Consider the following 18,146-nt stretch of genomic DNA (forward strand, 5'->3'; position numbering starts at 1 on the left):
GATTTTTCAGAGAGAGCAATTTGTACAAGAGTTTTACAATATTACTTTATGAACAGAAATCTTATAATCCATGTCGTAGCAATATAAACTCCTTATAATAAAAGTTTTAAGACAATTACCTATATAACTTTTTAAATAATTAATATCAGTAAATTCAAATAAATTTAAACTGGAAATTTTCTTAATGTAAAAAAATGACTAAAATAAATTTCATACTTTAAATTGAGATTTTATACAATGTTTTCTATTTATTAATTATTAAAAACAATAGGACTATATATGTTTTTAGTCTCTATATTTTGGAGCAGTTTTGATTTTAGTTTCTCTTTCGAAATAAGGTACATTTTAGTCATCCATCATAAGGAAACTTTGATTTTAGTCCTCCAAAACTAAACCATTAAAAATCTGGTGAGTTGGCTAACGTCTAGCCACGTGTCATTTGCCACGTTGGTATTTTTCGTTGTCCAGAAGGTCGTCTGTTGTTTCTTCTAGGTCTCCACCGTTGTTCTCTCATCTATAGTCGACAAGGATGACGCCTCAAACACTGCAAGGTGTAGATTTTGTTATCTGTTTCTCCATAGTGTGAAAGAAGAAGATATTGTTTCATTATTTTTTTTCTCCGGTAAGTTTAGAAGAAGAAAAATGTGAGGATTTTATGTTTTTGGATTTTGAAATCTTCGGTTGTTTTTGGGTTGGGAAATTTGAAATCTTGAGTGGGGTTTTCTATTTCTTTTAGTCGAACGTATGATTTGAGGGCTTATCTCGTTTCATTCAATTGAGCATTTGCATCAAGCATCACTCGAAATATTGGGATTCAGTTTAAGGACCTTAATGGATAATATTAGGCTTATCATTATACTGGCGCAAGAGCAAGATCTGTTTTTGAGAAGGCAGATTTACCAAGACAGATGAAAGGTAGAGCTGGGGAAGAAAACCACTTGGAGATTTATCCAATGCAGGGAACCTCATCAACCAATTTAAAGGAAAGAAAGCCCTTAATGGTTCATTGAACATTGGCAAACCCTTTGCTAATCAAGTGCCCAAGTTGTAGAAGTCTAAGAATCTTGAAACTGAAAAAAGAATCACCAACAAAGCTTTTGGAAAACCACTTACTAGTACCAAGAAAGCACTTTCTGACATTTCAAACTCAGGGAAATGACGAGCACAATTGAACAAGGTAGTGTCACTGTTGGGAGATGGGGAGGAAGCAGTTCCTGGTAGCTCCGAGGTCGTGGCACTGGCGTGGTGCCAGTTCAGTTTGTTTCCCGTGCGAATCGTTTCATTATTTTTCTTCTCTGTGATTGATTCGTTCGATCCACACAATCGTGGTGGATTGATTCCATGGCATATAGACGAAGACAACAACAAGGGTTTTCGAAACCTTCGATTTTGACCTTCGAAGACGAAACCACTCGAAACCCTATCTCCTTTCTGCCGCTAAACAATGTCGTTGAAGGTTTAGCTTCGTCATCGTCGTCTTCATCTTCCCTTGCGACTCTTTGCTGTCCTAGATCTCTCCTCCACTTCTTCTCCGACAACTCCTTCTTCACCGTGAAGGAGCCCCTTGCATTGTTTGAGGCATCATCCTCGTCGATTGTGGATGAGAGAACGACGATGGAGACCTAGAAGAAACAACAAACGACCTCCTGAGCAACAAAAAATACAAACGTGGCAAACGACACGTGGCCAGACGTTAGCCAACTCACCAAATTTTTAACGGTGTTATTTTTGGAGGACTAAAATCAAAATTTCCTTAAGATGGAGGACTAAAATGTACCTTACTTTGAAAAAGGGACTAAAACTAAAATTGCTCCAAAGTATAGGGATTAAAAACATATTTAACCCAAAACAATATATTTTTTAATTTCGACAGTCCATCTTTTTGTTTAGATAATGTGGCTCACATCTGGTCACTTAATCTTGTTCCATTACTTGAAAACCAGATTCCATCTTAAAAGTAAAACTGTGACATCCCAAATATATAATAAAAACAATCATATAATATAGGCGTCCACATGTTATAATAAAGGAGAACAGTTAGAGATAAACTTGCAATTAAGTCTCAGATTACAGTCATTCCAGAACTACCAGAATTTAAACCTTAAGTCAAAGGTCTAAACATAAACTTAGACATAAAGAGTACATCAAAGTGATACAACTATTAGAGTATTTCAAAATGACTTAAATTGAAATATAGAAATCCTAATAAACTAAGCTGCAACATCAACATCTTCCAACTCTTGCTCCGAGGGAACCTCTTCAACGACATCTGCTCCCATCCAAGTGGATGATCATCGCAAAGGAAAACATACCCAAGGAACACATAACAAGAAAGTAATGGTAAGCTAGATAAACAAGCAACATACATATAGCATAATCGGTCAATATCATCATGTTTAATCATATAAAAAGTAAAAGGGCAAAGAAATACAATTCAACTCACACATTAATTACTCAACACAACTCATCCGGATTTTGTATAACTGTCGAACTATTGGTCGTCTTTGCACTTGCATAGTTCAACTGGCCCTCCCCAACACTATGCAAGATAAATCCCCCCAATTTGTCTATGTCTAAACTCTAAGACTATAGATGAGGACCTCCCTCTACTCTCACCACTCACACTGTTCTTCTCTATCTGAGCACGAACAGTGCTTTGAGTGTAGGGATATACGTACCGGTTCAAAGCTCCATATAGTTATACAGAAGAACAACAACACCCCTCAAATCACTTTCAATCATCTCACCCTGAGATGTCCAGTTCATACTCAATTATATCATTCTATTCCACAATCATATTCTTCCAAACCACATAAGCCATATATGTAAACATGCCTGACACTCTGCCATGCAAACAACATTAATCAATCTAAATCGCATGAAATCATTCCATATACATTACCAGACAATAACAATCCCAGAAGAACCACTAAACAACCCAAACCCCCGTAACTCATACTTAGACAAAAAAATGGCTTTGAAACCATTACCAACAGTTTCAAAAAGGTCTAACCCCCCCCCCCCCAAACAACTTAAAGAACGTCCAAAAATGATACCTGAACCCCGAAAACCACCCAAAATTGTCCTAGATGATTTCCTGAAACCAATAATCGATTATCATACGTAATAATCGATTATTTAAGAGAGCTTTGAAGAAAATACGACTTATAGACTAGAATAATTGATTATTAAGTGAGATAATCAATTATTCTTATTAGTTTTTGACAACAACCTAATTTCTTTGGTTTTGGTGCACCTTAGACATATTCAATTGATCAATTTAAAATCTGTAACACTAATATTGATATGAAACATGTTTATAGATGAAAGTAAATTATTGCATAGGTCATTGGATAGGAATTAAATGTACTAAACCAACTCATTCTACTCCAAAACATCAAACTCAATAACTAGAGGACCCCAAACCCAATTCTAACACTTTGTACCTATTTTGACCAATTTGGTGACTCAAACAAGTCACAATTCACTTGCTAAGACTGTCCCAATAGCCCAATTATACCCCAAACCTCAATTTCCCAAAATCACCACCTCACTTCCCCAATTTGGCCTAACTTTAACTCTAAAACTCCAAAATCATTAACTTAATGACCCAAATTCAATTCCACTACTAAGAACATGTTTTTAACCAATCTTATGATTCTGTTAAGTTGTAATAGACTTCCTAACAGGACCCCAACGATTCAATTACACTTCAGACATCAACTTCTCAAAATCACCCCCTTACTTCCTCTATTTTGCCCCAAACACTATAAATTCATTTAACCCTCTAACTACTAGTTCTTATAATAGATTTACCTTACCAATAACTCAATCCTAGCCACACTTCTCCTCCAAATATATTCACAACAGCAATTCACAGTTCCACAATTTCTCATTCAATTACATACAACACACTTTCACACCAAAGCACAATTGTTCAACAAGCCAAAGAATAATATAGATTTTTAGCACATGCACAGTTCATACAAACAATGAAAAACAGTATCTAACTCCCCTTACCTCAGATTCACAGTACGATTCAGCTCACAAAAAGCTTCTCTAGTGCCCCTTTCCGAAGAAGAAACAAAACAACGACCTACAACCACCGCATTGGTGGTGAAAACGACCCCTTTAAGGCTAGAAGGAAAGAATGGAACAATAGGCACACGCAACTTGCCCTAGGTTCTGAACAGTGGAGAAGAGAGGCAGAACCACTTACTGGTCCGAAAAGAGAAACCAATCGGTTCAATCTAAAGCTCTCGACGTTGCGGACGCTTAGATACCTCCTAAATGAACATGCATTGGATTAGTGTAGTACAGTAGTAGAGAGAAGACATAAAAGAAGAATGAAGTTTTTCTAAAGAGAGAAACATTATGCAAAATAAGAATGTGTTTTCTGCCTTGATTTTAAGAACTTCAGCATAAATATTAAAAATTGATTTTCCTTTCATTAAAAAGCCTCCCTCTTTTATATTAATACTGTTCCCACCCCTTTATTCTTTCTTTAATAAATATAAATATTTTTAGTTCCTTACAACAATTATTGTAGATATTTTGTAATGTTAACAGTTAATTTTGTTTTGTTAACACAATTATGTGATATAATTATTTTCTTACCAATTTTATGATTTTTTTGTTTTATTGCTCTATAATTTTATAGTATGATAATTTTATTTCATAATTTTATTATTTTTAAGATTTTATGTTTGTAGGATTTAATGATTTGATGATTTTGTAATGTTATGATTTTATGATATAATGATTGAAAGATTTTATAATTTTATAATATTATAATTTTTTAATATTATAATATTATAATTTTATAATTTTAAGATTTTGTGACTTTATGATTTTTTAATTTTGTTATTTTATAATATTATAATTTTTTAATTTTTTAATATTATAATTTTTTAATTTTTAATCTTATAATTTTAAAATCTTATAAAATTATAATATTATATTCTAATAATTTAATAATCTTAATAATTTTGTAATCTTATAATTGAAAATTTTTATAAATTTATCATTTTATAATTTCATATATAACTTTATAACTTTATAACTATGATTTTTTGATTTTGAGATTTTATATAATTTTTTGATTTTATGATCTTATAGTTTTTAATTTTGTGATTTAATGATTTTATAATATTATAATATTATAACTTTATAATTTTTTAATATTATAATTTATAATTTATAATTTTATAATATTTTATATTTTTATAATTTAATAATCTTTATAATTTTATACTCTTATAATTTTAAAACTTGATAATTTTATAATTTTATAATATTATAAGAAATGAATTAATTCAACAAGGATAGACACAGTCGCACACAGTCGCACTAGAGAATAATTTTAACAAAGGAGGAATGAATTAATTAAAACAATGATAGAGACATTGGCAGTGGGGAAGGAATCCTTTACATTTGCCGGTGATGAAATTTTCAAAAACGCAGGCTTCTGCACAGTGTTTGCTGATTATGCATATACCCTTGAAACTCAGACTTCGTACCCAACAATCTTTCCCCTCTGCTCTTTTCATTGCTACATCTACATTTAATCATTTCATTAGTCAATTTCACCTAATTTCATTTCATTAAGACAAATCACAAATTAATAGACATATACATCTTACCTGCGGCTATGACTAGGAAGAGAAGAAACATACTAAACCTTAACACTTTTGTCTCCATTAAATCCCTATTGTTGGAACTGTTCCTACTTCAAAATGAAATGATGATGTTCTTTCTTTCTCCTTTTCACCTCTTTATATAATAACATCAAGGTAGCTGCAACGGAAATTTGATGCCATAAGTAGTTTCACATGTCTTAATTATTACATTAAATACATTTATTTCTTTTTTATTGCTAAGTTAAAGTAAATTTAAGTCTAATTTAACTTGTAGGATGGTATGTCTCTATTCATATATTATAAATTAGTTAATTTCTAGTTGATAGAGAATTTTTAATAAATATAAATTGATAAGTAATACTTTTTACAATAATTTTGAACAGAAATAGATTAATTTTTTTTAAACGAAATTTGACTGTTATTTTTTAACATTTATAACAATTTATTTCTTATTTCTTGGTTAATGTAATATGTGTACACTGTATGGATTAAGAAACAAATAAATAACATTACAAATTTTAAAAATTAGTAATTAAATTTTATTTAAAAAGCACAAAAATGTAAAATTTCACATTGGGAATTTAATATGTTTTCTTGAAAATTTGTTTGTTATTAAAAAATTGCATACATTAATTTTATAATCTTACAATTTTATAATTTATACTTTTATAATCTTTTATTTATATTGTGAAATCCAATAAAATGAATTTTTAAAAGTTATGTAATTTAAAAGAAATAATACTCAATTACTTTAAAGTATTTTAATAAAAAGAGTTTCGAAATCAAACAACTTTCATTCTTTTAAAACATATTATAAATTATTTTTTTAGAGTGTTCAAATTTTCTTTTAGGATTATTCTAACAGGAAGTTATTCAATTTGGAATTATCAGTTTAATTTAATATAAATATATTTTTAAATAATTATAAATGTTTTCAACATCTAAATTCATTATACTTTATATATATATATATATATATATATATATATATATATATATATATATATATATATATATATATATAATACAATGCACATATTGTATTTTTATAATTTTAAGATTTTGTGATTTTGTGATTTTTTTAATTTTGTGATTTAATGATTTTATAATTTTATAATATTTTAATTTTGTAATTTTTTTAATATTATAATATTATATTTTATAATCTTATAATTTTATAATTTTATAATCTTATAATTTTATAATGTTATAATCTTATGATTTTATGATTTTATAATCTTATGATTTTATGATCTTATGATCTTATGATTTTATGAATTTTATGATTTTATAATTTTATGATTTTATCATTTTATAATTTTATGATTTTATAATTTTATGATTTTATAATTTTTTGATTTTTATAATTTTTTGATTTTGAGATTTTATATAATTTTATGATTTTATTATCTCATAGTTTTAAATTTTTTGATTTAATGATTTTATAATTTTATAATATTATAACTTTATAATTTTTTAATATTAAATTTTATAATTTATAATTTTATAATATTTCATAAAAATTCTTATAATTCAATAATCTTTATAATTTATAATTTTAAAACCTTATAGTTTTATAGGTTTATAATTTTATAATCTTATGACTTTAAAGAATTAATTAATTAAACATAGACACAGTGACAGTGGAGAATAATTTTAACAAAAGGAGGAATGAATTAATTATAACAGGTATAAACACAATCACAGTGGGGAGGGAATCCTCTACATTTGCCACCGTTGAAACCTTCGTTAAGGCAGTTTTTTGCACAGTGTTTGCTGATTATGCATATACCCTTGAATGTCATGCTTGGTAGCCAACAATCTTTCCCCTCTGTTCTCTTCACTGCCACATCTATATTTAATCATTTCATTAGTCAATTTAACCTCATTTCATTTCATTAAGACAAAACACACATTAATAGACATATATATCTTACCTGCGGCTATGACTAGGAAGAGAAGAAACATACTAAACCTTAGCACTTTTGTCTCCATTAAATCCCTATTGTTGAAACTGTTCCTACTTTAAAAGGAAATGATGATGTTGGTTCTTCCTTTTCACCTCTTTATATATAATAACATCAGGTTAGCTGCAACGGAAATATGATGCCAAAGTAGTTTCACATGTCTTAATTATTACATTAAATACATTTATTTCCTTTTTATTGTTAAGTTAAACTACACTTAAGTCTAATTTAACTTATAAGGTGTGGTATGCATTTATTCATATATTATAAATTGGTTAATTTTTAGTTGATAGAGAATTTTCAATAAATATAAATTGATAAATAACATTTTTTACTATAATTTTGAACACAAATATATTAAATTTTTTTAAATGAAATTTGACTGTTATTTGTTAACATTTATAACAATTTGTTTCTTATTTCTTAGTTAGTGTAATATGTGTACGCTGTATGGATTAAGAAACAAATAACAAACATTACAAATTTTAAAATTAGTAATTAAATTTTATTTAAAAAACACAAAATGTAAATGTAAAATTTCACTTTGAGAATTTACTTTTTCTTAAAAATTTGTTTGTTATTAAAAAATTTCATATATTAATTTTATAATTTTATAATTTATATTTTTTTAATCTTTTATTTATATTGTAAAATCCAATAAAATAACTTTTTAAAAGTTATGTAATTTAAAAGAAGTAATATTTAATTATTTTAATATTAAAGTGTTTTAATATAAATAGTTTCGCAATAAATCACTTTCATTCTTTTAAAACATGTTATAAATTATTTTTTTAGAATTCTTTAACTTCGTTTTAGGATTAATCCTAATAGCGAACTATTCAATTTGGACTCATAAGTTTCTCAAATAGAGTAAATTATTTTTTTACTCATTATTTTGGTCTATTTTCTCTTTCTTTAAGTTCGATTCTGTTGTGAATATATGTGACATTTGAGTCCTCTATAAGACTATTTATTGATAAGTGGTCCTAATGGTGTACTATAATCATGTTTTTGTACTTCGTAGGAGCATGTATGACTTCTTGTGCTTTTGGATCTATTTTGTCTTTTAAAACAGTTTGGTCTTATGTCAGGTAAGAGAAACTAATTACCTTGTTTTAGTTTTATGGAATGTTTGAGAATGTTAGATTGCATGCTTAGTTAGTCTATAATTTGTGGTTGAACTACTGTGAAATTTGATGTATTAAAATGATTGTGCTTTGCTTGAATTTTTTGGTTATTATTGAGTTAAGAAACTGAGGAACATGTCCATTTGATGTGTTGATGTATTAGTTATCTTTATTGTATGTTTGATTGGGTCTGAATTTGTCATTTTGGAATGTTGAGTTGTTGTTTTGTTTTGTATGAAATATGTTTGTTTTTATTTAAAGTGAAGTTGAATTGGAGGATCAAGTATTTAGTCATTTGATCGAATTAGTATTTAATATAATACCTAAACATGTTTTAGAACCCTTCACTGGGTCAAGAATACCAAATTGGTCATCTGAACATGTCCTCAATTCACCAATTCGCAGTGTAAAGTTTTTGTTTTCTGGTGTGACGATGAGTGGCCTTGGTGTGATGCTCAACGCAAGCTTTGTAGTGAGGATCTAAAAGCATTTCAGCTCGAGACCATTGAGTGTCACTCTTTCACCGTTGAGCATTCTCTGTTATCAGTTTGTGTAATTGTTTTTCTGTGATTTCTCGATTCTGGTTAGTTTGTTTTGGATTATATGTATATATTTATTATGAAAGTGGTGATGCTTTATGGACTGTAATTTGAGTATGAGTACGAATTGTGTTTATTTATACATGATATAGTGATGATAATGAATTTTTTATTGGTAATGTGCATGTATGTGTTCGACGTAATTCCTGAAATCTAATGGAGAGATTCTATGGTGGTGTTCAGTAGTGTAATGTATAAATATATGATGCTCCAAAATGGAGTATGATCCCAACACTTTTAATAATCATTCAGTCAAGTAGAGAAATGTGAGATATGTCATGAAAAATAGTAGGAGATCCTTAGTCTAGTGGTTGTTTCTTAGCCATAGATGTTTAAAGAATTAACCTTGATGTGTGGTAGCTTAATATGGGCAGGTTGTTTCACCATACACAAAGTGCAGGTCCTCCAAGAGTTCGACATTAATACATGTGTATCAATGGTCAAGTCTAAAAGTAATTGTATGTCTTACAATTGAATGATTTATTTGTTATATGCTTACTTATATAAAAGTAATATATGATTGTTTTTGGTACATTATTTTACCTTTTCTCCTGTCTATTTCTTCTTTTTGGTACATTATTTTACCTTTTCTCCTGTGTATTTCTTCTTGTTTATAATAATTACTTTAATAGTATAAACAGATAAAAGAATTTCAATTCATTCAATATATGATGAGAGTAGTATTGAAGTTTAAAGTTAAACGATTAGATTTTTTTTTGTCTTATTTAGTCTTATAAAACAGAAGTATGTTTTTCTTTTTTAAATAATATGATCTCTTAACATTTTATGTTATCTCTTTTAATAATTATATGCTTAAATGAAATAACACGAAGTAACGAGATTTATTAATCCACAAATATTACGCGACCACATTCAAATCTATTTTAATGAATAAAAAACAAAATAAATCTATCCCCGTAAAATCTTTTCAAAGTAATTTTAGAAATGTAAATACAGAAAATTTAATTCACTTAACTCATGAAATTAATTAGCTTTTCATCAATTACATTCTTACATTCCATTTAATATAATATTTTTTAATAATTATGTGAATTCAATTATACTTTATATATATATATATATATATATATATATATATATATATATATAATACACATAATTATCATGTGGAATAAAACGAGAGAAAACAAAATGAATATACTATATAATTATTTTATTAGAATCACATAATTTATTGTATTTCCTAATTAGTTGAAATTAACTCTGTTAGATGAATCATAAAACTATGGTTGGATGAAAACATAAAAAGAAGCAATGCAGTGAAGACATGAACATGAAAACTAAGCAAAGTCGGAATAGAAAAACTATGGTTGAAGACAAACATAATTAGAAGTTCTGATTAATTGATAATTTTCATAACCGCAGCTAAAACTAACTACAGATGAGGTTTTTATTAATGGAAAAGGTTACATGAGTGAATTAATTTCCACAACAACAAGTTGAGCTGCAGAAACAACGCAGAAGTAAGCCTTTACATTTGCCTCCATTGTTACCTTCCGTACGGCACACTCTTGCACATTTGCTGTTGCTCAAGCATAAACCCTTGAAAGTTCTGCTTGGTGACCAACATGTTTCGGCCTCTGTCCTCTTCACTGTCACATCTGTTAATTCATTATCATCAATTTCACATTATTTCATTCAATTCAGACAAAACAAAACTCATTAGACATATATATGTATATACCATCTGCTAAGACTAGGAAGAGAAGTAACATAAACCTTAGCACTTTTGTCTCCATCAGAATATAATTGTTGTAGTTGTTCTTAGTTCAAAATGATGAAATTGGATCTTTATGCTTTCCATTTCTTTATATAACATCATCGTAGTTGCAACGGGAATGAGACCCTAGAGGTAGTTTCACATGCAGAAGAGTTACGTGTGAATAGAGACATGCAACACCATTATCAATGTTGACTCTTTCTTAATTATACATTAAACATATTTATTTCTCTTTTAATTATCATATTAAATGAGCTTTAATTATTAATGCAAATTAATAGTGCATTAATTTAATTTTATGATTTACATGTAGTGACCAATTATGCAAGGTGACAAAGAAAATAATTATATCATTTAATTGACAATTACATCACCCAATTAACAATCTTATCAAATAATTAAAAAGCAAATTCAATTAAAAATATAATTTTATTAAGTAGACAATAGATCACAAAAATTTAGTAAAGATTTATTTTAAAGTTTATAAATATTAGAGACTTAAAATTTTTTTAAGTCTAATTATTATTGTATAATATGATTTGTACGATAGTTATAATTAAATTTTTATTTATTATTTTATTAATATTTATATTTATAAATATAAATATACATTTTATTTCATAATTTGTTTAATATGTTTATTGATATTATATTATTGATTCTCTCATGGTTTTGCAGATATTTGATGGGTGATATTTTAAGCACACTAACTTTAAAGGAACTTAAGCAGTTGAAGAGGAATCAGTAGAATAACATTTAAGAAAGTAAGATTAAATTGATTTTTTTTTAATATTGAATTGAATTATAAAGATATAAAGAGATAATTCAAATCATTTTATTTGTATTTATGTTTTAAAAACAAAGTATTATGAATGTTGCAGTGGTTTATATAGTTTGGAAATGGATATATATTGCATTTACACACAATTGCAATCACCCACATTAATTTATCTAAAGATGACAAGGTAGGTAAAACAAAATTTGGTATTTATTTAAGGAGAAGCAGTCGTGAAAAATTACCTATTATAAATTGAGTGAGGAATTTTCTAACGATAAGAAATTTACTAATGGACAGATACCCGTATATATATATATATATATATATATATATATATATATATATATATATATATATATATATATATATATATATATATATATATATATATTACCTGTGGAAACATATTTTTCACATATAAAAAATACACAGATATATTTACATATGAGTAAATTACATATAAAATTTTTGTTGTCGGTAATATGTGAATAATTTTTAATTATTTAGAAATATTTATTATTATTTAAGGATTTTAGTTATAGATAAATGTAATTCTTTTATAATAGATTGTGTAATAAATTTCTCTCCACTATATAACATCATCGTAGTTGAAAAAAAATGAGATGACAGAGGTACGTAGTTTCACATGCAGAAGTGCCACGTGTGAATAGAGAGCATGCAACACCATGGAAACTACTCACCTAACACATTTTGTCGTGTACTCTAAATATTATTCATTTAGTTTTTGATATTTTTTGAAAAGTATTATGTTGGTCTTTTAGTCTCAATATGATTTTATTTCTTTTTAAAGTAATTAAATTGGATTCTTTCCATTGTACAAACCCTACAAAAAGTTAATGTAACATGTTAATTTATAATTTCTTGAATTTTTTATTTTTCTAAGAAATTCTTTTCATATGTCACTTTAAAATTGTTAAATGACAATGTCAGTGTGACATAATAAATAGTAGTGTAACATGACTGTGTACGTAAAAGAATATGAATTTAGTCATTATATTTGTTTTTTTATTTAATTTAATAACAATTTTTATAAAAATGGAGTAATGCTGGTTCTTTTAAATTGGAATAATTTTTTTTACATAAATTTTATGCTGCTATTTTTATTAAAATTTATTTTTAGAAATATTTTTAATTAACATTAAAATCTATACAAATTTATTTAAAATATGTTAATTAAAAGTTGAATCTGGTCATTGTATCTAATACATGAAACTAAGTATAAAATCGAACAATATCCAAACAAACATATGAACACAAACACATACAAAGATATATATAATAATTATTGACAGATTTTAAAATTTTAATTATTGACAAATTTTAAAATTTTAATTATCGATAGTATTGACAGATTTATTCTCAATAAAATTTATAAAAAAATATGTTGCTAAAACATGTTTCATTAACTAACGGAAAAATTGTTAAAATTTATTCTTAATACATATTTTCATTTATCAATAAATTTTTTCGTCTATAAAATCTGTTAATAAATAAAATTTGTCTTATCGATGAATTTTTGTCAGTAAAATATATCGATTAAATGAGCGATAAATTTCTCGTCCACTGTTACTCTCTCTTCGCAATACCCCATTTACTACCAAACTCACTATGAATCAAACATAGTAAAAGCCATTACAACTCTCAAAACCACCATTCTTAGAGAGATACACCACGAGTGACCCACCATAACTCTGAAGAGGCAATCCGGCAATCCACTGCGATGAAAAGCTCTAGGCTCCACCATAGACGACAAACCAAATCATATGACAAAGAAACCACCGTAAGTTTTGGATTATTCAACCACTACGACCGACAAGGGCAAAATTATTGCAAAATTTCCACTATCGCACATACATTATCTAGGAAGAAGAAGCTTCCATTTGTCGTGGTTGGTGGCTGGATTAGCACAAACCATAATAACTTTTTCTCCAAAATTTTATCAGAGTTTATAAAGAAGGATTTAGTTGGATAAAAGATGAGTTACCCATTTTGTAATGACTTGATTTTAATATCGTGATATTATAATTTTATAGTTTTATAATTTTAAGATTTTAAAATTTTTCCATTTTGTGATTTTATTATTTTTTAATTTTGAAATTTAATGATTATATAATTTTATAATATTATAATTTTATAATCTTATAATATTATAATCTTATATTTTCATAATTGAATAATCTTAATAATATTGTAATCTTATAATTTAAAATTTTTATAAATTTATCATTTATAATTTATACATAACTTTATAACTTTCTAATTTTATAATTTTATAGCAAAGGAAAAATGAATTAATTTAAACAACGATAGACACAATAGCAGTGGGGAAGGAATCCTCTACATTTACCGCCACCCCTGAAACCTTCCCCAACGCAGGCTTTTGCACAGTGTTTGCTGATTATGCATATACCCTTGAAACTCAGACTTGGTGCCCAACAATCTTTCCCCTCTGCGCTCTTCACTGCCACATCTATATTTAATCATTTCATTAGTCAATTTCACCTCATTTCATTTCATTTCATTCAGACAAAATACACATTAATAGGTATATATATCTTACCAGCGGCTATGACTAGGAAGAGAAGAAACATACTAAACCTTAGCACTTTTGTGTCCATTAAATTCGTATGTTGGAATTGTTCCTACCTCAAAATGAAATGCTGATGTTGGTTCTTTCTCCTTTTCACTTCTTTATATAATAACATCATGGTAGCTGCAACTGGAAATTTCAAATTTGATGCCATAAGTGTTTCACATGTCTTAATTATTACATTAAATACATTTATTTCTTTTTTTATTGCTAAGTTAAATAGATTTAAGTCTAATTTAACTTATAAGGTAACATACATTTATTTATATATTATAAATTAGTTAATTTTTAATTGATATATGAATTTTTAATAAATATAAATTGATAAGTAACATTTTTTACTATAATTTTCAACACAAATATATTAAACTTTTCTTTAAAAGAAATTTGACTGTTATTTTTTAACATTTATAACAATTTGTTTCTTATTTCTTGGTTAATGTAATATGTGTTCCTATATGGATTAAGAAACAAATAACATTACAAATTTTAAAAAATAATAATTAAATTTTATTTAAAAAAACAAAACAATGTAAAATTTCACATTGGTAATTTATTTTTTTCTTGAAAATTAGTTTATCATTAAAAAATTTCATATATTAATTTTATAATTTTATAATTTATATTTTTTTAACCTTTTATTTATATTGTAAAATCCAATAAAATGACTTTTTAAAAGTTATGTAATTTAAAAGAAGTAGAGTTAAATATGTTTTTCGTCCCTATACTTTGGGGCGATTTTGGTTTTAGTCCCTCTTTCAAACTATAGTACAATTTAGTCCTTCAACTTTAGAAAACTCTGGTTTTAGTCCTTTTTACCAAATTTTTTTAACTTTATTTATTGTTTCAAACGCGTTTCTCAGTTAACATTGGAGCAAAAATATGTCAAACAGTGTAAACAATCCAAATGCTATAATGTAACGTGTTTAAAACAGCAAATAAAGTATAAAAATTTTGGTAAAAAGGACTAAAATCAGAGTTTTCTAAAGTTGAAGGACTAAATTGTACTATAGTTTGAAAGAGGGACTAAAACCAAAATCGCCCCAAAGTATAGGGACGAAAAACATATTTAACCCAAAGAAGTAATACTCAATTATTTTAATACTAAAGTGTTTTAATATAAATAGTTTCGCAATGAACCACTTTAATTCTTTTAAAACACGTTATAAACTATTTTATTAGAGTTCTTTAACTTCGTTCTAAGATTGATCCTAACAACTGTAAGACCCGAGAAAATGTAGAGTTTATAAATAAGTCTTAAATATGTTTTATTAAAATTTACATGAGTTTATAAGATGTTGTGCAGTTCAGTTGGTGTTCAAGTCTTGAGAAAAACATAAAGTTCTATATTATTTATTTATTTTGTTGATATAAGTGTAACACTTGTTATCGTTTGATTGTTAAATTTGTGATGTGTTGGCTTGTTGCTAAAAATATTTATTTAGGATTGGTTGTAAGATAGATCTTAGAGAGAGAGTTTCTTGTGAAACATTGTTTGATTTTATTTATATTTTCTTAAGGGTAAAAATGTCTTCTCCATTTTATAATTGAGGTGTGAAAATTTATAAATAGGGGTGTGGAAAATAAAGAAAATTACTCTAAATAATATAAGTTGAAAAAAAAAAGAAGGTAGGAAGTTATATTTTTTAAAACCGCTTGAGATATTATAGGGAGCACTACCTAGGTGGTTTCTTTTAATTATAATATGATTTATTTAAAATAAAAATAAAAATGGTGGTTATAAAAGAAAGGAAAAGAGATTACCTTAAGAAGGCAGAAAGAAAATAGAGAGCATGGTAAGTCAGAAACTTTTTTTGAAGAAGAGAAACGTTTTCTTTTAAAAGATATAAGTGAAGACCTATTATTGATTCACGTTCTATAATTAGCTAAGGTATGGGAAACTTACTTTTCTGTATGATGAATGTGAAAATTTTCTTAATATCTTTTATAAGATGAAAAACTATTTTATTTTTTTATTTATTTTATATATATGTATTTGTCGTTCTTTGAATGATTTTCGTTTTCTGTGCACATATTATAATGATTTTCTCGTGCATTCTACAATGAATATTTTGGTTTCATATTATATATGTTAATAAGCATCTGGTGATGATGTTGATTAAATGGGAAACATTAAAATATTATGGAAAGAGAAGATGGTGGAAATTAATTGTCCAGCCTCGGTTTCTGTTTCTATATTTACTTTCATTTTCAATTCCAAAAGAAGAAAACAAAAATATATTTTTGGTAATGGGTTGATAGGTAACTTTAATTGCCAAAATATTTAATTAGGTTTAAGCCATGATTAGTATTTCGTCTTCTGAAACATTTGCATCCAATGTTTCTTTTCCTCTCCTAATTACCCAATGAGAGAACTTTTCTAAGTTTTCTGCTCCTTCCAGTGAACGTGAACCCTAAGCAGAAAATTGGGTTCTTCTTCATACGCATCCTAACCAGAAGCTTTGAGCTTCTTTTCCATCCGCATTCTCGCGGACCACCCAGCCTTGGGGAAAGACAACTATAGCGCGGCAACGGCGTGTCAACGGCGCGGTGATGACAGATCGTAAGGTTTATTGTTCGCTCTCCTTTTCATGGGGAAGAAGACTAGGGTTCGCGGTTAATGGCGTGGTTGTATTGCCTCCNACGAGTTCACGACGCAAGGGTTTGATTTATGGAAATTGTTGGGTTTCTGTCTCACGGTACAGGTCTTGGTTTCGCTAATTTTAGGGTGAGGGGTTTGAATTGGGAAAAAATTCTTTGGGTATTGATGCTTGCGAGTTCTGGGATGCATGCGAGTTCTGGGTTTCGTGGAGGTTGTCGTAGTTGCGCAAGTGGTGCAGCCATGGAGGTTGCGGTGACTGGTGGTAGACTTTGGCTTGGCCAAGGGGTGTTGTGCTGATTGACCATCGTGAAACAGCGAAATTCTTCTTTGGGCCGGGAGTGATTCTGTTGATACAGTGGGAACCTAATTGGGCTGCAGGTTCATAGTTGAATATAAATAATTTATTAAACTGCAATATAAATAATTTATTAAACTGCAACAATAATGTTTATTTCGTCTTAGGTTGGAGTGTGTAGAGTTCGTAATTATTTGATATTAACTAATAAAGTTAATTTGTAAAGAGAGAGAAGAATACAGTAATTAATTATTATTATTATTATAAGGAGAAATTTATTGGTTAGTAATTGATTGGAATCAGATTAATTACGGGAAAAGAGAAATTAATTTGATTGGAAAAGGAAGGTAATTAAAGATGAATTGTTAATTAAAATAATTTAAAATAATTATTTTGAAATTAGAAATTAATTTATTTCTAAAAAGAGAAGTAGTGAGATTTTAATGATTGATTAAAGTAATAATGAGTTATTACTTTGGATTGAGTTGTGATTATTAAAATATTATAAAAATTCATATTGTCTTTATATAAGACTTTATATTGATGTGTAAATGATGAAAAGAGAGGTGTGAATAGTATCTAGTTTGATTGACTTTATTAGTATTATACACTTGAGGAGAGAGATGTGTTTATTCTTTACTTAGTAAATCCTGAATTATGAATTATCTACCGTATGATTGTGAACTGTATGGGGAAGCTACAGGTAGTATCGTATCATTGTGAACCTGTATGGGGAAGCTACAGGTAGTATCATTGTGAACCTGTATGGGGAAGCTACAGGTAGTAT

This window comes from Vigna radiata, chromosome 7 (assembly GCF_000741045.1).
Source record: "Vigna radiata var. radiata cultivar VC1973A chromosome 7, Vradiata_ver6, whole genome shotgun sequence".
In the NCBI taxonomy this organism is placed as follows: Eukaryota; Viridiplantae; Streptophyta; class Magnoliopsida; order Fabales; family Fabaceae; genus Vigna; species Vigna radiata.